Source organism: Geotrypetes seraphini, chromosome 8 (assembly GCF_902459505.1).
Source record: "Geotrypetes seraphini chromosome 8, aGeoSer1.1, whole genome shotgun sequence".
In the NCBI taxonomy this organism is placed as follows: domain Eukaryota; kingdom Metazoa; phylum Chordata; class Amphibia; order Gymnophiona; family Dermophiidae; genus Geotrypetes; species Geotrypetes seraphini.
Window position 1 is genome coordinate 84,295,755 of NC_047091.1, and position 23,688 is coordinate 84,319,442.

The window sequence follows — 23,688 nt, forward strand, 5'->3', positions numbered from 1 at the left end:
TTATAACCCAGCCTCACAAAGCGTCCTGTATTGAACAATTGCTTCAGTTCTTTCTTGCAGTAAAAGCAATACTGATAGAGTACAGCCAGCAATATTGGAGCTTTTTTTTTTGCTGTAAAACATCTGCGAACCCGTGGTTCTCATGTCATCGTCACAATGTAGCTGGGGCCATATCTGTATAAATTTCAATGGTATTAATCCACTCCACCTCAGGTTTTTATATGTACTGTGGAACCTCGGTTTGCGAGTAACCCGGTTTGCGAGTGTTTTGCAAGACGAGTAAAACACTTAGCAAACTTTTGTCTCGCAAACCGAGCATATTCCGCTACACGAGCACCTCCCCCTCGCTCTAACCGGCATCGCACCCCCCCCCCCGAGAATGCCCCCCGCGAGAACCGCATCGCACTCCCGTGCTGAAAGCGGCATCTGCCCGCCCTTCCTCGCAAACATACTCCTTACCCCATCTGCAGGTTGTGCCACTGAAAAAGAAATCTCCCACCTCTTGCCTGGTATGGGCCTTGAGCATCTGCGCATGCTCACGGCCTTCTGGCATGCGCAAATGCTCAGAGAACGAGAGCCAGAAGGCCTTGAGCATGCGCAGATGCATGCGCAGAATTACAAAGGAATGAGATGCATGGTGGGGAAGAAGATTAAGAAGAGGATAAACACTGTAAAGACGTTAGAGAAAGCTTGGTCTCTTTTTAAGGATACGGTCACCAAGGCGCAAAATCTATATATACTGCGTATCAACAAGGGATCAAAGAGGGAAAAGAATAAAGAACCGGCGTGGTTCACTGTAGAGGTTAAGGAAGCGATCAGAGATGAAAAAACCTCATTTAAGGAATGGAAAAGATAAAAAATGGACGAAAACTGGAATAAGCACAAACAACATCAACGCAGGTGCCATAAGGCGGTAAAAGGGACCAAAAGAGACTATGGGGAAAAAATACCCAAGGAGGCGAAAAACTTCAAGCCGTTCTTTTGATATATTAAAGGGAAACGACCATCGAAGGAAGCGTTGGATGACCAAGGAACAAAAGGAGCGCTAAACGAGGACAAAGCAATTGCAGACAGGAGGATATACACAGCATATATGCTGGAAGTGAAAATGGGGAACTGACAGGGTTAACGGTCAGTTTAGAAGAGGTATACAGGCAGATTAATAGACTCAAGAGCGATAAATCCCCGGAACCGGATGGCATCCATCCGAGGGTCATCAAGGAACTGAAAGGGGCCATAGCTGAACTGCTTCAACTAATAGCCAATCTGTCGATCAAACTGGGAAAGATTCCTGAGGACTGGAAGGTGGCGAATGTTACACCGATCTTCAAAAAAGGTTCGAAGGGAGACCTGGGAAACTACAGACAGGTGAGTCTGACCTCGGTACTGGGAAAGATGGTAAAGGCACTGATTGATCACCTTGACGGACACGGTCTGATGAGGACCAGCCAGCACGGTTTCAGCAAAGGCAGATCTTGTCTGACAAACTTGCTGCACTTCTTCAAGGGAGTGAACAGGCAGATAGACAAGGGCAACCCAGTCGACATTGTATATCTGGACTTTCAGAAGGCGTTCAACAAGGTTCCGCATGAGTGACTACTTCGTAAAATTGCAAGCCAAGGAATCGAGGGTGAAATATGTGGATTAAAAACTGGCTGGATCATAGGAAATAGAGAGTGGGGGTAAATGGACAATACTCGGACTGGAAGAGCATTATCAGTGGGGTGCTGCAGGGCTCAGTGCTTGGACCCGTGCTCTTCAACATCTTTATAATCGATATGGACATAGGTTCGATGAGCGAGGTGATTAAATTTGCAGATGATACAAAGTTATTCAGAGTAGTAAAGAAGCAGGGGGATTGCGAAGATCTGCAACGTGATATAATCAGGCTCGAGGAATGGGCATCGACTTGGCAGATGAGGTTCAACGTGGACAAGTGTAAAGTGATGCATGTCGGTAAGAAAAATCTCATGCACGAACACAGAATGTCAAGGGCGGTACTTGGAGAGACCTCCCAGGAAAGGGACTTGGGAGTTCTGATCGACAAATCGATGAAGCCGTCCATGAAATGTGCGGTGGCGGGTAATAGGGCGAACAGAAAGGTAAGAATAATAAAGAAGGGGATCCCAAACAGATCTGAGAAGGTTATCATGCCACTGTACCGGGCCATGGTGTGTCCTCACCTGGAGTACTGCGTATAGCACTGGTCCCCGTATATGAAGGACACGGTACTACTCGAAAGGGTCCAGAGAAGAGCGACTAAGATGGTTAAGGGATTGGAGGAGCTGCCGTACAGCGAAAGATTAGAGAAGCTGGGCATCTTCTCTCTCGAACAGAGTTGATTGAGAGGGGACATGATCGAAACATTCAAGGTACTGAAGGGGATAGATTTAGTAGATAAGGACAGGTTGTTCACCCTCTCCAAGGTAGGGAGAATGAAAGGGCACTCTCTAAAGTTGAAATGGGATAGATTCCGTACAAACGTAAGAAATTTCTTCTTCATCCAGAGAGTGGTAGAAAACTGAAACGCTGTCATAGGGAAAACACCCTCCAGGGATTCAATACAAAATTAGACAAGTTCCTGCTGAACAAGGACGTAAACTGATAGGGCTAGTCTCAGTTAGGATGAGCAGACTGCTGGGCATGATGGACCACTGGTCTGACCCAGCAGCGGCAATTCTTATGTTATGTTCTTATGATAGAGGGAAAGAGATGCTGAGGTCATGGAAGGAATAGAAAGGTGCAATTGGGTGTCTGAGAGAGGGAAAGAGAGCATGGTGCACATGGGGAGATGAAGAAAGAGGAGAATTGATGGGGCAGAGAGGGGGAGAGAGAATTATTGGCATGGTGGTAGGAGCGGAGTGAGGCAGAGATGCATGGGGAAGAGAGGAATATCAGACCACAGGAATGGGAAGGAGGGGAGAGAGAGATGCCAGAATGCAGGAAGGAGAGATGCCAGACTGCAGGGAAGAGAGGAGAGGAGGATAGAGATGTTAGACCTTGGGAAGAGGGAGGGAAGGAGAGAGAGATGCCAGACCATGTGAAAGAAAAGAGATTCCAGGCTTTGGGAAGGAGAGGAGAAAGATGCCAGACCATATGAGAGGGAAAGGGAAAGACAGAGTTGTCTGACCATGGGAGAAGGATGAGATGGTGCACAGGAATGGAGGGGAATGGGAGACAGAGGGAGGAGATGGTGCTCAGCAATGGGTGCGGCAGGGAAGAGATAAGAAGAAATGGTTCTTATGGATAGATGGGAATAGGGGAGAAGAAAGAGGGAGGAGATGATACACATGGATAGATGGGAAGGGAAGACATGGAAAAGTAGATATATTTTGAGAAGAAATTAGAAAAATGGAAGAAGAATGTTAAAAGTTAATGCTAAAGATAGATGTATAGCAGAAAGTGAAGGTGAGAAAAACAGCAAATGGATAAGGTGGCCCTGGATACACAGCTAAGAGCACAGACAGAAGGAAGTGCATTCAGAGACTAGGAAAAGATGGTTTGAAAAACAAAATCACCAGGTAACAAAGGTAGGGGAAATGATTTTATTTTCTGTTTAGTAATTGAATTGTGTCAATTTTGATAATTTATATCTGCTGTCTGTATTTTGCACTGTTTAGGAAGAAATGCATTTGTTTCTATTTCTCTGGGGTGGTACTGTATGCAGAGTCTTGAATCTTAGGGTTTCGTTTTTTATATATTAGTACTTTTTAGTTTGTGGTCCCGTATTTGCAAAGTGGTTATCTGTGTTCTGATAGAAATGAATGTTGAGAAGCATACAGTGTGCTTTGTGTAGTTTAATTTTGTGTTTAACCATTATGTATTGTTAATAAGATTATGTTGTGTGTATACCGTATTTTTTGCTCCATAAGATACACCCTGGATTTAGAGGAGGAAAACAAGAAAAAAAACATTCTGAACCAAATTGTGTACTAATATATACCAGGCTCTGCACCCAGCCCCCCCTCACTCCGTACCAGGATCTGCACCCTGTCCCCCCTTCCCTGTCAGGCTTTGCACCCAGCCCCTCGCCCTGTACTCTGTCCCCTCCCCTGTGGTGGTAGAGTGGTAAGTTGCGACAGGCTGTTTAAAAATCTCTAACCCGGAAGTAAAACTCGGCAAAGTCCTAGAAATGCCCACCTAAGTGAGAACCACCTCAGAACTTTAAAATTAAGGTAAAAGGACTGAAAATATGGTTAGGGAACAATGGATACCCTTAGAAACATATAGAAACATAGAATATGATGGCAGAAAAGGGCCACTGGCCCAACAAGTCTGCCCACTCTAAGGACCCTCCCCCTAATCACTTCCACGAAGTGAACCTACATGCTTATCCCATTTTTCTTAAAATCGAGCACGTTACTTGCCTCAATTACCTGAATGGAAGATTATTCCAACGATCAACCACCCTTTCAGTGAAGAAATACTTCCTAGTGTTGTTATGAAATCTCCCACCCCTGAGTTTCAACGGATGGCCTCTTGTTGCCTTAGGTCCTGTAAGGAAAAATATATCGTCTTCTACCTCAATACGGCCAGTTACATATTTGAACGTCTCTATCATATCTCCCCTCTCTCTGCGTTCCTCGAGAGAGTATAGCTGCAACTTACCTGGATGTTCCTCATATGAGAGATCCTTGAGTCCTGAGACCATCCTGGTGGTCATTCGCTGAACCGACTCCACTCTCAGCACATCCTTTTGATAATGTGGCCTCCAAAATTGAACACAATATTTCAGATGAGGTCTCACCATGGACGGCATTACAACTTCGGGCTTCCAGCTGACAAAACTTCTTCGGATGCGTCCCAACATTTGCCTAGCCTTGAATGAAGTTTTCTCTACTTGATTGGCAGTCTTCATATCTTCACTAATGATTACTCCTAGGTTGTGTTCTGCAGTAGTTCTTGTTAAGGTCTCACCATTCAGAGTGTAAGTACTGCATGGATTTCTGCTGCCAAGGTGCATAACTTTACATTTTTGGGCATTAAAACTCAGTTGCCAAGTTGTGGACCATTGTTCCAGTAAGAGTAGGTCCTGTGTCATACTGTCGGGCATTGTGCTTTTGCCCACTATGTTGCACAGTTTAGCGTCGTCGGCAAATAATGCAATTTTGCCTCGAAGTCCTTGAGACAGGTCCTGTACAAAGATATTAAATAGGATGGGACCCAAGACCGAGCCCTGCGGCACTCCACTGATCGCTTCCGACATTTCGGAGGGAGTACCATTTACCACCACTCTCTGAAGTCTGCCGCTGAGCCAGTCTTTAATCCATGCCGTCAATGTTTCCCCTAATCCCATCAAACTCATCTTGTTCAATAACCTATGGTGTGGGTCATTGTCAAAAGCCTTACTAAAGTCCAAGTACACAATAGAGAATGACACGGTGAAAAAATTGGTCCCCGTCACCGCCCCGTCCCCGTCTCACCATCCCCGTCACCACCCCGTCCCCGTCTCACCATCCCCGTCACCGCCCCGTCCCCGTCTCACCATCCTCTTCACCGCCCCGTCACCGCCACTGCCATCCCATTCACCGCCCCGTCACCGTCACTGCTGCATACATAAAAGCCTCAAACGGGTACGATTTTATATACTTTTCTAATATCTCCCCTATGTATCTGCCATTGCCCCCCCCTGTGTCCATATTCCATCCACATGGCATGTCCCCTTTTTGTCTCTGTCCCTATGCCCCAATGCACATAATTTCCCCTCTTTCTGTTACCTTCCTGTGTCCAGATTTCCCCTATCTTCCTCTTCCATACCAGTGTGTCTCTTCTTTTCAACCCCATCTAGCTTTTTTCCCTCTTTCTTCCCCCCCCCCCCTGCTTCTAGCATCTGGCTCACCTGCCTGTCCTTCCCTTTCTTTCCTGCTGTGGGTTTTTCTTTCCGTTTTCATCCCCTTGGCCCAGAATCCTTTTCCCTTTCACTCCCTCCTTACAGTCTGAGCCGGGAACACTAGCGATCGCACGGTCCTCGCAGCCCCCACCCGCCTGCCCAATCGATCCTAGTGTTTAGCCAGCTCTCTCCCTTCTCCTCACCTTAATTTGCAGGCTTTCTTTTTCAGCGACCTGCACGCTTTCCCAAAGAGCTGCACACGCGCGGCTGCTCAGTGTTCAATCTTCTGCTCTGCTGCAACTTCCTGTTTCCGGTTGCGTCAGAGCAGAAGATCGAAACTGAGCAGCAGCGGGTGCGCGGCTCTCTGATAGCGTGCGGGTCGCCGAAAAAGAAAATATACAAACTAAGGTGAGGAGAAGGGAGAGAGCTGGCTAAACACTAGAATCGATTGGGCAGGCGGGTGTGAGCTGCGGGGACCGTGCGATCCTTCATGCCTCACTGCGGGGACAAGACCCATTCACCGCCCCGCGGGCGGTGAATGGCCTTGTCCCCGTCGCCGCAGCGACTGCTAGTTTTCTTCCCCGTTTTCGGCGGTGACCCGCGGCTAAAATGTGGTGGCCGCGGGTAAACCGCCACCGTGTCATTCTCTAGTACACAATATCAGGGGACTCTCCCATATCTAGCTTTTTCATTACCCAGTCAAAGAAACTGATCAGATTGGATTGGCAGGACCTTCCCTTTGTAAATCCATGTTAGTGGGGATCCCTTAGTCTCTCATTGTTTAGGATTTTATCTAATTTGTGTTGTAATCAACGTTTCCATAAGTAGGAGAAACAAAAGACCCCAATGGTTCAGTAAAGAAATTTCAGAACTAGTTAAACAGAAAAAAGACGCATTTATCGCCTACAAACATTTAGGGAGAGAGGGGGCAAAAGAGGACTATCTAGACAGATCCAAAGCTGTCAAAACAGCAGTCAGAGAGGCCAAACTCCGAATGGAGGAAGAGCTAGCACGGAAAATTAAGAAAGAGGATAAATCTTTCTTCAGCTATATCAGTGACAGGAAAAGAAACAAAGATGGGATAGTACGCTTGAAGCAATCGGACGGTAAATTTGCAGAATCAGACTCAGAGAAGGCAGAATTACTAAACCAATACTTCTGTTCAGTATTCACTCGCGAAGCACTGGGAGCTGGTCCTCAGCTTCAGACGGGAGATAACCGGAAAGACCCGTTTCAAGATTTCATATTTACGCCCAGTAGTGTCTACAACGAACTATCAAGACTCAAAGTAAACAAAGCCATGGGACCGGATAACCTACATCACAGAATGCTCAGGGAGTTAAGGGAAGTCCTGACAGAACCATTATCTGTTCTTTTCAATCTTTCCCTAAGCACAGGAAGGGTCCCCTTGGACTGGAAAACTGCCAATGTAATCCCACTCCACGAAAAGGGCTGCAGGACAGAGACAGCAAACTACAGACCAGTGAGTCTCACGTCTATAGTGTGTAAACTCATAGAAACACTGATCAAACAGCATATTGACACAATCCTAGACGAAGAAAAACTACGTGATCCACACCAACACGAGTTCACCCAGGGTAGATCATGCCAATCTAATCTGATTAGCTTTTTTGACTGGGTTACTAGACAACTGGACGCCGGAGAGTCACTGGACGTGGTATATTTGGACTTCAGCAAAGCATTTGATAGCGTCCCTCATCGAAGATTACTGAACAAGCTAAAATCGATAGGATTAGGAGACATTCTAACTACATGGATTGGGGATTGGCTGAGCGGCAGACTTCAGAAGGTGGTGGTGAACGGTACCCCATCTGAAGCGTCGGACGTGATCAGTGGAGTGCCGCAGGGATCGGTCCTGGGCCCGATTCTATTTAACTTATTCATAAGAGATATGACGCAAGGACTTAGAGGAAGGGTATCGCTGTTCGCCGACGCCGCCAAACTTTGCAACATAGTAGGCAGATGCTTATTACCTGATAATATGACACATGACCTACTGCTGCTGGAACAATGGTCAAATACTTGGCAGCTAGGCTTCAATGCTAAAAAATGCAAGATAATGCACTTGGGTAAGAGAAACCCGCGTAGAACTTATGTACTAAATGGTGAGACCTTGGTTAGGACCACGGAAGAACGCAATCTAGGAGTGATCATTAGCGAGGACATAAAAGTTGCCAATCAAGTGGAGAAGGCTTCCTACAGGGCAAGACAAATATTGGGATGTATCCGCAGAAGTTTCGTCAGTAGGAGACCTGAAGTTATGATGCCGTTGTACAGAGCCATGGTGAGGCCACACTTGGAGTACTGTGTTCAGTTTTGGAGACCACACTACCGAAAGGACGTGCTGAGGATCGAGTCGGTTCAGCGAACGGCCACCAGGATGGTCATGGGGCTCAAGGATCTCCCATATGAAGAAAGACTAAAGAAATTGCGACTGTACTCACTCGAGGAAAGAAGAGAACGGGGAGATATGATTGAAACGTATAAATACATCACGGGACGCATCGAGTCAGATGATATCTTCTGGCTCATGGGACCCTCGACCACCAGAGGGCATCCGCTGAAAATCAGGGGAGGGAAGTTTCATGGCGACTCCAGGAAGTACTTCTTCACCGAAAGAGTGGTGGATCATTGGAACAGACTCCCACTCCAGGTGATAAAGGCCAGCAGCGTGACGGATTTTAAGAAAAAATGGGATACTCTTGTGGGATCTTTAAGGGAGTAAATTCAGGGGGGGATACTTGGAATGGGCAGACTTGGTGGGCTATAGCCCTTTTCTGCTGCTTTTTTCTATGTTTCTATGTTTCTATCGATGTGAGACTTACTGGTCTGTAATTTTCAGCCTCCATCCTCCATCCCTTTTTGTGCAGCGGAATGACGTTAGCTGTTTTCCAGTCCAATGGGACTCTTCCTGTACTCAGGGAAAGATTGAAGAGCGTAGCTAACGGTTCCGCAAGGACATCTCTCAACTCCCTAAGTACTCTGGGATGTTGTTTATCTGGTCCCATGGCTTTGCTCACTTTGAGCCTTGATAGTTCTTGGTAGATGCTGCCGGTGGTGCTATTGTAGGCCATACTTAACACCAAACACGGGAGATCATCCAGGAAACCATAGTGCTCTTGGTCGACACCTGTCCGCGCTGGGTTCTGGAAGAGGCCCTTGCCTTGATGGTATGCAACTCAGGGGAAGGATTAATCTTGCGTTTCCCCCAGCTGTTTTGGGCCTTCCGTTCCTGTCTGACTTGGATTACTGAATATTTTGCATTTTCTTCAGCCCCACTCTGTCCATTTTCTGGGTTGTGCTAGACCAGCGGCATGTTGGGCCAGGGATTGGCTAGCTATGCGAGTGGCATGCTGTGGCGGTGGTGCGCTGCTTTTTCCGGGCGCAGAGACAATACTGGAGGCTGAGCTCCTTGCAGCAGCCCTTCTCGGCGGCAGAGGCTCTGACTCGGGCTGCCTCTCCCTTCACTCACTCCCCACAGGTACCTCACAGCTTGACCCGCTCGCGCAGCGCTAGCCGCGACTGACTGGTGCCACTGACTGAGCGCTTCCCCCAGCCAGAGTGCACACGGACTCACATGGTAGCTTGAGCTGTGGTCTCACTGTTACCCTGAGAACTGGCAGCGGCCATTCAGAGAGCAGCGCGGGGACCGAGCAGGAAGCACCAAAAGCTTGGCCCTGTTGAGTGTGCTGCTGGCTGCAAAATGGGAACTGGAGATGGAGAGGCTCAGCATGGGGCAAGGCGCAGAAAGATTGCTCCTGCCCCTTACACCGCAGGACCACCAGAGATTAAAAATGGCGCAAAAAGGGGGGTGGGGGTGGGGTTTAAAAAAAAGTTAGTCGGCCGGGACGGGAGACAGAAGGCATCCCTCCTGTCCCAGCCAGCCATATCTTCCGGGAGGGGGTTGGGTTGATGACCCAAATATAGGATGAGACCCCCATTTTTGAGCCATTTTTTTGGCCCAAAAATCTCATCCTAGATTCGAGTATGTACGGTAATCCTGATAGAAAGGGTACTTCTGTCACAAAACAAACTAGCAAACTGTATCCAATTCAGTTATCAAGAAGTAGATATTCTTCTCAGTTTCAGAGTGAAGTCTCATCAGTTCAAAGCCACTGTAGCTTCTTCTGAATGATTAATGATATGATATGCCTCAAACTATTGTGAGAAATGCTGCCCACAGGATGAGAAAACTCTCAAGAGACTTTGGGTAAAGTAAGACTGGTGAAATTTATTTACTTTTTGGCCAAAAAGGGTGCCTCTGCACAGATAAATGGCAAGATGGACATACCTTTCATAGTACATTAATTGAATATATAGTAAGTACAATCTTTCGTTAGCCCCTCCTGACTGTCTGCTCATTGGATAGAGCAGTACAGTTCACAACCTCTCAAAAACTTTCACACCTACTTCCTGTCTCTCCACCCCTAATTACTTTCTCCCATTCCCCTTATTCTCTAGACCCTTGACCATATTTACAGTTGCCCATATTTGGGCACTGTTCCCTCCTTTCACTTTCTTACCCCTCATGCTACGTACTTGAACTCTTGATTTGAACAATAGCCTTTATGGGGGTTTCTTCTGAAATAGATTTGGTGTTTTATTGTTTGTTTTTTTTTTTTTTTTTTGGTTTAATACATCTTTATTGTGAAGCAAACAAACAAACAGAGCAAGAACACCCAAACAGTATCCAGGCACAGTGCTGGGCAACAAAGCAGTACACAAGTCAAATCCCAAACAGCGCTAATGAAGAGGAACAGAAAAGTAACCAGCAGAATGAATTGAGAAAAGTCTTCCGCAGAAGGGAAAGGGCCAAAGCCAAACAAAGTGCCATCCACAAACACAACGAACCAGAAAGGAGAGAAAACACTGTCTGCAAGCTTGCTCCCATAATTTGAGGTAACCACCCCCTAAACCCCACCACAGAGAAACAGAAATCCCCCGCCCACCACCCCATGCCCCCCTCTCCCCCCAGCGACTGTAGAAGTAGAAACATACCAACTTCACAAAGGAGCATCTTCAGCCAGGACCCGTTCCCAGAGCGACCCATATAGCCAGTGAGGGCCCACCTGACTCCCCCCCACACTGCGCAACTCCCAATGTTCCAGCTCTCAGAGGGACTGCTTCCAGCACACCAGCTCTGGGGCTGCCCCATCCATCCACAGGCGAAGCACTCCTCGCCTGGCTGCAAGAATAGCGACATAGAGGAAGTGCCAGTGGTCCACACCCAACCCCTGGTTCAGCAGCTCTGCATCATGGCCCAAAACCAAAATCCCATAGGACCATTGAACCGGCACCCCCAGGATCTTGACAAGGAAATCCAGCACCCCATTCCAATAAGTGCCCAGAATGGAACACTCAATGATCATATTCAATAAGGTCCTAGGCAGATGACTACATTTTACACAATCAGCGGACTCCCAGAGACCCGCCCGCACCCCCCACAACCTAGTAAAATAAATACGATGGAGCAATTTAAATTGAAGCTCTTGCAGGCAAGCACTGCACGCCCCCCGAGATATATTAGAGAAACAAGTTTGAAGCACCCCTGGAGTAATCTCCTCCCCCAAGTCCAGGGACCATTTAGAGGCCAAAGAGATCAATTGAGTGTCTTCCCTCTCCGCCTGCGCCGTCCCATACCAAAATAACAAAGAGTTGAGTGCAGCGGGTAAAGACATGAAAATCTGATCCACTTTCAGGAATTGGTTGCCCCCCGACTGGCACCGTAGAGCGGCCAGATAGTAATGTCTCAACTGTAGGTGTGCAAAAAAATGGCATATGAGTCAAGTCCCAGGTGGTGCGGAGTAGGTCATACGAGGGAAAAGAGGAAGACTTGGGTCCCGAGGAGGGCACATAACCCAAACAAAGATGCTCGCCAAATCGGTCTCCAATGCCCCCAGGTGCCCCCACCCCAGACAGAAAGTCAGGACTCTGACTAAGCTGCAGAAAGGCCCAGTTGCCCTGCCCTTTACCAATTCGATGACGCCACCAGGACAACACTTTCCTCAAGGGGGTTAGCCATACCAAATGAATACCAAGGTGGGTACATCTCCACTTCGGGCAAACGAGGCAAGCAAGTGCCGAATAAGGAGCCATCCAAGAGTCGAAAAGTCCCTCTGGGGCAAAGCGAGACCCAATGGTGAAGAGCTCATGCATCCAGCGCATGAGAGCGGCGACATTATATAAGCGAAGGTCTGGCAAGGCCAACTCCCCCCTATCTCTGTGTTGGGTTAGCTTCCACCAGCCGATACGCCAGGGGTCCCCAAAGTCCCTCTTTGAGGGCCGAATCCAGTCGGGTTTTCAGGATTTCCCCAATGAATATGCATGAGATCTATGTGCATGTACTGTTTTCAATGCATATTCATGGGGAAATCCTGAAAACCCGACTGGATTGTGGCCCTCAAGGAGGGACTTTGGGGTCCCTTGCGATATGCGCTTGCTTGTTATGCCAGATAAACGATCCGATAAACGACCGGTATGATTGGTCATCTGTACTGCGGATCCAAAGAGGGATCATTTGCAAAGGGTAAAGAAGCTTAGGGAGCAAGACCATTTTCACAAGGGCAAATCTACCTGCAAAAGAGAGGGGAAAATCCCCCCCATCAAGCGCAACAATCCTTCAAAAGCTGCAGTTTATCAGAGATGTTACGTTTATAAACGCTAGGCCAATCCGCACTGTGGAAGATCCCCAAATACTTAAGCTCCCCCCCCCCCCCCCCCGTCCAGCGATATGGGAAAGCCAGGTCATGGCGTGATATACAAGGGGAGGAGACAGGCATAGCCTCAGATTTACCAAAATTGATGCAAAAGCCCGAAAAGGTACCAAAGTCCCCAATAAGAGTGGTCAAGCAGGGAATCGTCTCCGTTGCATTGCCCACGAACAGTAACGTATCATCAGCGAAGAGCGTGATTTTGCATTCCTCAGAGCCCACCCAAATATCCTGACTGGTCCAAATTTTGTAGGCCAGGGTTCTAGAGACAAAATAAATAAAAGCGGGGATAGAGGACAACCCTGCCGCGTGCCTTGATACAACAGGAACGATTCAGTACACCGTTTATTGATAAGAAATTGGGCCATAGGAGCAGTATACAAGCTAACAATCCATTGATGGAACGGACCCTTGATACCAAACTGTTGCACCACCCCAAATAGGTAAGGCCAGGTCACATTGTCGAAGGCTTTCTCAGCATCCAAGCTGGCCAGGAGATCACCCGCTATATTCTTACCCTCACGAAGTTTCACTAATGCCCTCAGTATATTAGAAGAGGCAAATCGCCCGGGCACAAAGCCCACTTGATTGACATGAACCAGGAAGGGGACCACCTGGGCCAACTGGCTCGCCAGAATTGCATTGAGGATCTTCATATCTTGATTTAGCAAAGAAATGGGCCGGTAAGACCCCATCAGGTCAGGATCTCATCCCGGTTTTGGTAAGACTACAACATGGGCATGGCTTTGTTCAGGGAGTATACGACCAGTGGACTGCATATCGTCATACATAGCCACCAGAGCAGGCCCTATCTGAGGTTTCAAGATTTTGTAAAACTCAGGCCCCATGCCATTAGGTCCAGGAGCCTTCGCCAATTTCAACCGTCCCACGGCAGCGATAAACCCTTTACATGAAATAGGTGCATTTAACAGCTGTAGATGGGCATCAGACACCTTAGGGGAGGACAAGGTTGCGAAAGAAGGAGTCGTGAGCCTCTAGATCAGGGGTAGGGAACTCTGGTCCTCGAGAGCCGTATTCCAGTTGGGTTTTCAGGATTTCCCCAATGAATATGCATTGAAAGCAGTGCATGCAAATAGATCTCATGCATATTCATTGGGGAAATCCTGAAAACCCGACTGGAATATGGCTCTTGAGGACCGGAGTTCCCTACCCTTGCTCTAGATCAGGGGTCTCAAAGTCCCTCCTTGAGGGCCATAATCCAGTCGGGTTTTCAGGATTTCCCCAATGAGTATGCATGAGATCTATGTGCATGCACTGCTTTCAATGTATATTCATTGGGGAAATCCTGAAAACCCGACTGGATTGCGGCCCTCAAGGAGGGACTTTGAGATCCCTGTTCTAGATCATAGGGGCCAGGACTATACAGCTCCTTGTAAAAATGGACAAACTGATCGTGAATCTCTGTCTTCTCAGAGTGAACATTGTGCGGGCCCTCCCGAATGCGGGACACGTGAGTCGCCTTGCGAAATGGCCGCACCAGATTGGCCAGCAATTTACCTGCCTTGTTACCCCACTTATATAACCAAAACTTATAAACATTGATATCAGTCATGGCCCGTTCAGTCAACAAGGTGTCAATCCTTTTACTTATGGTCTGATATGCAGCGCGAGATTCTCCAGAGGGCTGCGCGAGGAGATCGCTCTTATGAAGACTCAATTGTTGAGTGAGTGAGAATTCTGTTTCTCGCTGCTGGCGCTGGTGGACTGTATAAGCGATAATCCGACCCTGCAGAAACTCCTTTGCGGCTTCCCAGAAGATAGTGTCAGACACCTCCCCACCCATGTTGGTAGCACAATAGGTTGCCCACTCTTCAGTCAGATAGGTATGAAACTTCTTATCCAGATAAAGAGTAGGGTTAAGGCGCCAAATACGGTCAGGTACGTGGCCGTGCCATTTCAGAGTAAGAGTAAAAGCAGTAAAGGGTACGTCAACTATACGAGTGTGCACCACCCTCCCAATTGACCGGGACAGAAGGAGGATATAATCCAGCCGCGAATGATGCACCCCAGAATAAAAGGTAAAGTCCACCTCACCTGGATGATATACTCGCCAGACATCCACAAGACCAAGTTTCCCCATCAGGAAATTCACGCCAATCCTCTCGTTGTCACTCCGCACCACCCTGGGAGGCCTGCAATCCATTGAAGGATCAGTGGTGATATTAAAATCTCCAACGACTATGAGTTCATAATTGTACAGAGCCAGTAAAAGGGCAAGGATCCCAGAGAAAAAAGAGTGAGAATAGACATTGGGACCATAAATATTATACAGAACTACGGGGTGATCCTGGAGAGTGCCAGCCCATAGGACATAGTGGCCCTGAGGGTCAGTGATAATCTTATAAGGGACAGCTGCCACTCCCTTATGGATAAGAATAGCCACTCCCCTTTGTCTAGCATTATAAGAGGAGTACGCAGTGTCGCCCACCCAATCCCTCATCAGCTTCCGGTGTTCACTAGCGGTAAGGTGCGTCTCCTGCAAGAATGCTACAGATGCCCTCTCACGTTTCAAGAAGGATAAGACCTTTCGTTTGATGGGAGAGTGAAGGCCATCCACATTTAAAGTAATAAAAGTCAGATCAACCGTAGTCACGGGAAACACAGAAAACAGGTAACGGACAGATACACAACACATAGGTTCTTCCAGAGGCCTCCCAGCTGAAACTCCAAGAAGAGAGAAAGTACAGTCCCAGTCGGTGAAGGGTACCCATCCATCTCCCACCCCCGCCCCTATTAACCAGCCATCCATCCATACCCCCAGAGCCAGCCATACCCCCACACCAGGCAGAACCCACCACAGAAACAAATTCCCCATCCTCCATCCTACCTCCCACCCATCCCCCAGAACAACCCACCCAAATCCTACCACCATAAAAAAAGAGAGTGCCCACTCCTGACCTCCCCCCAGGCTCAGAAACAAAAACTCCCACATATTAAGCAGCAACAAAAACAGCCAACAACTGCAGGATTGCTCCCCCAAGAGAGTGCAAGAACAGAAACGAGATAAGAAACACAAGCAGTGCCATAGCAGGAAAACAGGACACACCACCACCTCCAAACTATCTTAGAAAGGGAAAAGAGAAAAGAGAAAAAAAACCCCAAAATTAAAAGGGCAAGCACAAAGCAGCAAATCCCCTACCCCCCCAACACAGGCCTCAATGGAACCCCCAAAAGGCAGACGAACAGTGGCCATATGGAGGCAAGAAGGTCATTAAGTTACACGAGAAAATGGAGTAGATTCTGCGCCGTTCACGGAGGAGGGTGTTTATGAGCAACTTGAAAAACTGAAGGTGGACAAAGCGATGGGACCAGACGGGATCCATCCCAGGATACTAAGGAAGCTCAGAGAGGTTCTGGTGAGTCCTATTAAAGACTTGTTCAACAAATCTCTGGAGACGGGAGTGATTCCTGGGGATTGGAGGAGAGCGGATGTGGTCCCTATTCATAAAAGTGGTCACAGGGATGAAGCAGGAAACTACAGGCCGGTGAGCCTCACTTCAGTTGTTGGAAAAATAATGGAAGTGTTGCTGAAAGAAAGGATGGTGTACTTCCTTGAATCTAATGGGTTACAGGATCCGAGGCAACATGGCTTTACAAAAGGTAAATCGTGCCAAACGAACCTGATTGAATTTTTTGACTGGGTGACCAGAGAGCTGGATCGAGGACATATGCTAGATGTAATTTACTTGGATTTCAGTTCCTCATAGGAGGCTGTTGAACAAACTTGAAGGGCTGAAGTTAGGACCCAAAATGGTGAACTGGGTCAGAAACTGGCTGTCGGACAGACCCCAGAGGGTGGTGGTTAATGGAAGTTGCTCAAAGGAAGGAAAGGTGAGTAGTGGAGTCCCTCATGTTTGGTCCTGGGGCCAATCCTGTTCAATATGTTTGTGAGTGACATTGCTGAAGGGTTAGAAGGAAAAGTGTGCCTTTTTGCAGATGATACCAAGATTTGTAACAGAGTAGACACCGAAGAGGGAGTGGAAAATATGAAAAAGGATCTGCAAAAGTTAGAGGAATGGTCTAATGCCTGGCAACTAAAATTCAATGCAAAGAAATGCAGAGTAATACATTTGGGGATTAATAATAGGAAGGAACCGTATATGCTGGGAGGAGAGAAGCTGATATGCACGGACGGGGAGAGGGACCTTGGGGTGATAGTGTCTGATGATCTAAAGGCGAAAAACCAGTGTGACAAGGCAGTGGCTGCTGCCAGAAGGATGCTGGGCTGTATAAAGAGAGGCGTAGTCAGTAGAAGGAAGAAGGTGTTGATGCCCCTGTACAGGTCATTGGTAAGGCCCCACTTGGAGTATTGTGTTCAGTTTTGGAGACCGTATCTGGCGAAGGACGTAAGAAGACTTGAGGCGGTCCAGAGGAGGGCGACGAAAATGATAGGAGGCTTGCACCAGAAGACGTATGAGGAGAGACTGGAAGCCCTGAATATGTATACCCTAGAGCAGGGGTGTCCAATGTCGGTCCTCGAGGGCCGCAGTCCAGTCGGATTTTCAGGATTTCCCCAATGAATATACATGAGGTCTATTTGCATGCACTGCTTTCATTGTATGCTAATAGATCTCATGCATATTCATTGGGGAAATCCTGAAAACCCGACTGGATTGCGGCCCTCGAGGACCGACATTGGACACCCCTGCCCTAGAGGAAAGGAGAGACAGGGGAGATATGATTCAGATGTTCAAATACTTGAAGGGTATTAACGTAGAACAAAATCTTTTCCAGAGAAAGGAAAATGGTAAAAACCAGAGGACATAATTTAAGGTTGAAGGGTGGTAGATTCAGGGGCAATGTTAGGAAATTCTACTTTACGGAGAGGATAGTGGATGCCTGGAATGCGCTCCCGAGAGAGGTGGTGGAGAGTAAAACTGTGACTGAGTTCAAAGAAGCGTGGGATGAACACAGAGGATTTAGAATCAGAAAATAATATTAAATATTGAACTAAGGCCAGTACTGGGCAGACTTGCACGGTAACATAACATAGTAACATAGTAGATGACGGCAGATAAAGACCCGAATGCTCCATCCAGTCTGCCCAACCTGATTCAATTTAAATTATTATTTTATTTTTTTTTTCTTCTTAGCTATTTCTGGGCGAGAATCCAAAGCTTTACCCGGTACTGTGCTTGGGTTCCAACTGCCGAAATCTCTGTTAAGACTTACTCCAGCCCATCTACACTCTCCCAGCCATTGAAGTCCTCCCCTGCCCATCCTCCTCCAAACGGCCATGCACAGACACAGACCGTACAAGTCTGCCCAGTAACTGGCCTAGTTCAATCTTTAATATTATTTTCTGATTCTAAATCTTCTGTGTTCATCCCACGCTTCTTTGAACTCAGTCACAGTTTTACTCTCCACCACCTCTCTCAGGAGCGCATTCCAGGCATCCACCACCCTCTCCGTAAAGTAGAATTTCCTAACATTGCCCCTGAATCTACCACCCCTCAACCTCAAATTATGTCCTCTGGTTTTACCATTTTCCTTTCTCTGGAAAAGATTTTGTTCTACGTTAATACCCTTTAAGTATTTGAACGTCTGAATCATATCTCCCCTGTCTCTCCTTTCCTCTAGGGTATACATATTCAGGGCTTCCAGTCTCTCCTCATACGTCTTCTGGCGCAAGCCTCCTATCATTTTCGTCGCCCTCCTCTGGACCGCCTCAAGTCTTCTTACGTCTTTCGCCAGATACGGTCTCCAAAACTGAACACAATACTCCAAGTGGGGCCTCACCAATGACCTGTACAGGGGCATCAACACCTTCTTCCTTCTACTGACTACGCCTCTCTTTATACAGCCCAGAATCCTTCTGGCAGCAGCCACTGCCTTGTCACACTGTTTTTTCGCCTTTAGATCTTCGGACACTATCACCCCAAGGTCCCTTTCCCCGTCCGTGCATATCAGCTTCTCTCCTCCCAGCATATACGGTTCCTTCCTATTATTAATCCCCAAATGCATTACTCTGCATTTCTTTGCATTGAATTTTAGTTGCCAGGCATTAGACCATTCCTCTAACTTTTGCAGATCCTTTTTCATATTTTCCACTCCCTCTTCGGTGTCTACTCTGTTACAAATCTTGGTATCATCTGCAAAAAGGCACACTTTTCCTTCTAACCCTTCAGTAATGTCACTTACATACATATTGAACAGGATTGGCCCCAGCACCGAACCCTGAGGGACTCCACTAGTCACCTTTTCTTCCTTCGAGCGACTTCCATTAACCACCACCCTCTGGCGTCTGTCCGACAGCCAGTTTCTGACCCAGTTCACCACTTTGGGTCCTAACTTCAGCCCTTCAAGTTTGTTCAACAGCCTCTTATGAGGAACTGTATCAAAGGCTTTGCTGAAATCCAAGTAAATTACATCTAGCATATGTCCTCGATCCAGCTCTCTGGTCACCCAATCAAAAAATTCAATCAGGTTCGATTGGCACGATTTACCTTTTGTAAAGCCATGTTGCCTCGGATCCTGTAACCCATTAGATTCAAGGAAATACACTATCCTTTCTTTCAGCAACACTTCCATTATTTTTCCAACAACTGAAGTGAGGCTCACCGGCCTGTAGTTTCCTGCTTCATCCCTGTGACCACTTTTATGAATAGGGACCACATCCGCTCTCCTCCAATCCCCAGGAATCACTCCCGTCTCCAGAGATTTGTTGAACAAGTCTTTAATAGGACTCGCCAGAACCTCTCTGAGCTCCCTTAGTATCCTGGGATGGATCCCGTCTGGTCCCATCGCTTTATCCACCTTCAGTTTTTCAAGTTGCTCATAAACACTCTCCTCCGTGAACGGCGCAGAATCTACTCCATTTTCTTGTGTAACTTTGCCAAACAATCTCGGTCCTTCTCCAGGATTTTCTTCTGTGAACACAGAACAGAAGTATTTGTTTAGCACATTTGCTTTCTCCTCATCACTCTCCACATATTTGTTCCCAGCATCTTTCAGCCTAGCAATTCCATTTTTTATCTTCCTCCTTTCACCAATATATCTGAAAAAATTTTTATCTCCCTGTTTTACATTTTTAGCCATTTGTTCTTCCGCCTGTGCCTTCGCCAAACGTATCTCTCTCTTGGCTTCTTTCAGTTTCACCCTGTAGTCCTTTCTGCTCTCCTCTTCTTGGGTTTTTTTATATTTCATGAACGCCAACTCTTTCGCCTTTATTTTCTCAGCCACTAGGTTGGAGAACCATATCGGCTTCCTTTTTCTCTTGTTTTTATTGATTTTCTTCACATAAAGGTCCGTAGCCATTTTTATCGCTCCTTTCAGCTTAGACCACTGTCTTTCCACTTCTCTTATGTCCTCCCATCCTAACAGCTCTTTCTTCAGGTACTTTCCCATTGCATTAAAGTCCGTACGTTTGAAATCTAGGACTTTAAGTATCGTGCGGCCGCTCTCCACTTTAGCCGTTATATCAAACCAAACCGTTTGATGATCGCTACTACCCAGGTGAGCACCCACTCGAACATTAGAGATACTCTCTCCATTTGTGAGGACCAGATCCAATATCGCTTTTTCCCTTGTGGGTTCCGTCACCATTTGTCTGAGCAGAACCTCTTGAAAGGCATCCACAATCTCCCTACTTCTTTCCGATTCCGCAGACGGAACATTCCAGTCCGCATCCGGCAGGTTGAAATCTCCCAACAGCAGAACCTCCTCTTTCCTTCCAAACTTTTGGATATCCACAATCAGATCCTTATCAATTTGCTGCGATTGAGTCGGAGGTCTGTAGACTACACCCACGTAGATAGAAGTTCCATCTTCTCTTTTCAGAGCAATCCATATCGCTTCTTCCTCACCCCAGGTCCCTTGCATTTCGGTCGCTTGGATATTGATCTTTACATAGAGAGCTACTCCTCCACCTTTATGACCATCTCTGTCCTTCCTAAAAAGATTATATCCCGGTATGTTTGCATCCCATCCATGTGATTCACTGAACCATGTCTCTGTGATAGCAACAATATCTAGATCTGCCTCTAATATCAGGACTTGCAGATCATGAACTTTGTTGCTTAGACTGCGAGCATTTGTGGTCATCGCTTTCCAGCTATTTTTCAGCGATAATCTCCTTTTTTCGTATGGATTTTTGTGTCGTTTCACTTTCCGTGAAATTGCCATATACAGCCATATACAGCCGCAGGGCCTTGGCGGGCATAACACCACGAAAATGTGCGGTCTGCCACCGATCGTCTCACTCGCCGGTACCCCCAAGTTTCCAACACCTGTTGCACTACCAGATAAGCTATTCCGAATGCTGCAAATGGAAAATAACGGCCCAAATGTGCAGGGGAAGGTCGGAGAGCAGGCAAAGTGCCACACTCAGCAGCGCATCATCACGTGATCCCCCCCCAGTAGATTTGTTTTAATGTCCACACCAGAGTGTGGTGTTTAGCAACTCAGACTATTCATGGAATTGACTGGCAGGTGATAACGATAGGTGGGAACCCTGTGAAAACAGCAAACAGCTTCCAGTTTTCCCATCACATTGGGCTAGATTCATTAAGAAAACCGATCGAGTACCGATTGGTTTGCGAGCCCTTAGCAACCAGATTTCCCTCTTGCAGTATTCACTAAAATGTGTAGCGATCCTGCGTGCCCCGATATCTCCTGTCTGCTTGCCCTGACTCTCCTGCTCTCTGCCGCCCTTCCCCGCAGTGCAAGCCCATGGTTTTAAAGTGAGGCTGCACGCCACAGTGCAACGCCAGCTTTAAATCCGCAGGCTCACACTGAAGGGAAGGAGGGAAGAGGCTGCTGCTACCGCCGCATAGGAACAGGAAAGTCGGGCCCCGAACATGCCTGCCCTGACTGCCTGTGCAAGCCCGTGGTTTTAACCCGAAGCAGGTTAAATCCAAGGGCTTGCAAAACTGTAAAGTTAAAAAAAAAAAAAAAAAAGTCGCGGCTAGGATGGGTCTGCGCATGTGCATGGATCGCGCATGCGCGATCCATGCAGGCAGATAGAGGCGTTCCTCCGATCGACTCATCTGCATATTTTAGTTAGTGAATTTGTCAGACCTGCCAGAATCGGAAACGGATTTTTCCGATTCAGGCAGTTTAGTGAATCTAGCCCATTCATAGGAAAGTGCCAAACAGAAGTAGGAAGTTGACATGTGACAATTTCCAGACACTTCCAGCCACAGCTGAGATTGTTATCCAGCAAAGTACCAAGCATTTATAATCAGAGAAAAAAAATAACAATCAGTGTATTTAAATTATTACTAGGCAGCATTATGACTTCATCAGTAGTATGAGAATCTAGGAAATCTGTCTGCCATTGTCAGCTGTGTCTACAGGTTGTGAAACAGGTCGTACCAACATTGTGTGTTCATCAGTGATGCTAGAAGCCAGCTAGCCAGCCTGCTGTTTTATAGTGTACATAATAAGTTCACAGGAGAATGCTGTGTATATATCCGACTGGCTATGCATTCACCACATGATGGTTCTGCAGACTTGAGCCAGGTACTGTAATTAGAGTTGTGAGAAACGCTGCCCACAGGATAAGAAAACTCTCAGAGAATTTGGGTAAAGTAAGACTGGTGAAATTTATTTACTTTTTGGCCAAAAAGGGTGCACTGTGCACAGACAAAAGAGATGGACACACCTGGCATAGTACATTAATTGAATATATAGTAAGTACAATCTTTTGTTAGCCCCTCCTGCCTGTCTGCTCATTGGATAGAGCAGTACAGTTCACAACCTCTCAAAAACTTTCACACCTACTTCCTGTCTCTCCACCCCTAATTACTTTCTCCCATTCCCCTTATTCTCTAGACCCTTGACCATATTTACAGTTGCCCATATTTGGGCACTGTTCCCTCCTTTCACATGCTCGTCCCTCATGCTATGTACTTGAACTCTTGATTTGAACAATAGCCTTTATGGCTAGTTCTGCTGACTGTCCTAATTTCATGTTAACTTGACTAAGTTCATTTTATTCATTGTCTCAGGAATGCCTCCCTCCTCTCTCCTTACTCAGCAAATGCTTGTTACTTGTATGTGCACACAGTGTTAGACACATTCCTTCTGCTGGAATTTTGCCAGCATTTCATTTAGTTTTTATTGTCACTCATTAATATATCCTTATTTGTATAATGCTACCTCCCCAGGGCATTTATATTTAAGTATTTTTATTGATTTCAATATTATATCAAGTAAACTTGTACAGAAAGCAAATTTGACCACAGCATATTACAATCATATAAATCCATACTTAACAATGTTAAGCAGATTACAAAAGAAACTATTATGGTAAAATTAGCTCAAGTCTCTCATTTTTGGATCCAAGAATTAATTGTGAGAAAACATAAAGAAAACAATCAAAGAAGTAATGCTGTTTCTATAGATCGGGAAGGAAGTTACTATTTTCTTTAGAGCTCAACCTTGAGTTTTTTCCTTGTCCAGACGGGACATCGCCAGAAAATTGGTCAGATGTTGGGGTTCAAAGAATACATATTTAGTTGAATGGTAACGGACAATGTACTTACAGGGGTGTCTCAAATAAAATGTAGCCCCTAATGAGATGACCCCCGGTTTCAAAAGAAGGAAATGACGTCTACGTTTTTGCATTTCCCTTTTAACATCAGGGAACATTTGGATTTTACAACCAAGAAATTCCTTTTGTTTGTTCTTTAGAAATAGTCTCAATAACCATGATTTGTCAATAGATAAAGCCAAAGTAGTTACTAATGTTGCAGGTGTTACCACTTCTTTGTCTGAATTCTCCAAAATCTCAGTAATATTCAATAGTCCCCAGGGTATTTATTAGATAACACTCTACCCTATTAGAATTATATGTATCTTTGGGTAAATTCCAGGATCAAAATTGGTGGATTCAAAATAGTATGGAAGCAATGGATAATTGCAGATATACGATCTCTAAATGATGTTATAGCAAATGGATCACTGCTTAGTTTTTCACAATTGCAACATAAATTTGGATTGGACAAGACACAATATTTTAAATGGATGCAATTGAAGCAGGCTATTCAGAAAGGGTTCCCTGAATGGAAGAATCTTAACAATCAGTATAGTTTGCAAGTCCTTTGCTTTCAGGCGGATTTTTTAGGACACCAAGCCGCTAAATGGTATAAGATTTTATATGGC

General features: G+C 46.4%; 1 protein-coding gene across 4 annotated transcripts in view; it reads left to right on the top strand.

Moving 5' to 3' along the window:
• The window catches only part of RANBP3 (RAN binding protein 3), a 413,886-nt gene that overhangs the window by 38,100 nt on the left and 352,098 nt on the right, over positions 1-23,688 (top strand). The gene's annotated exons all lie outside the window — the stretch shown is intronic.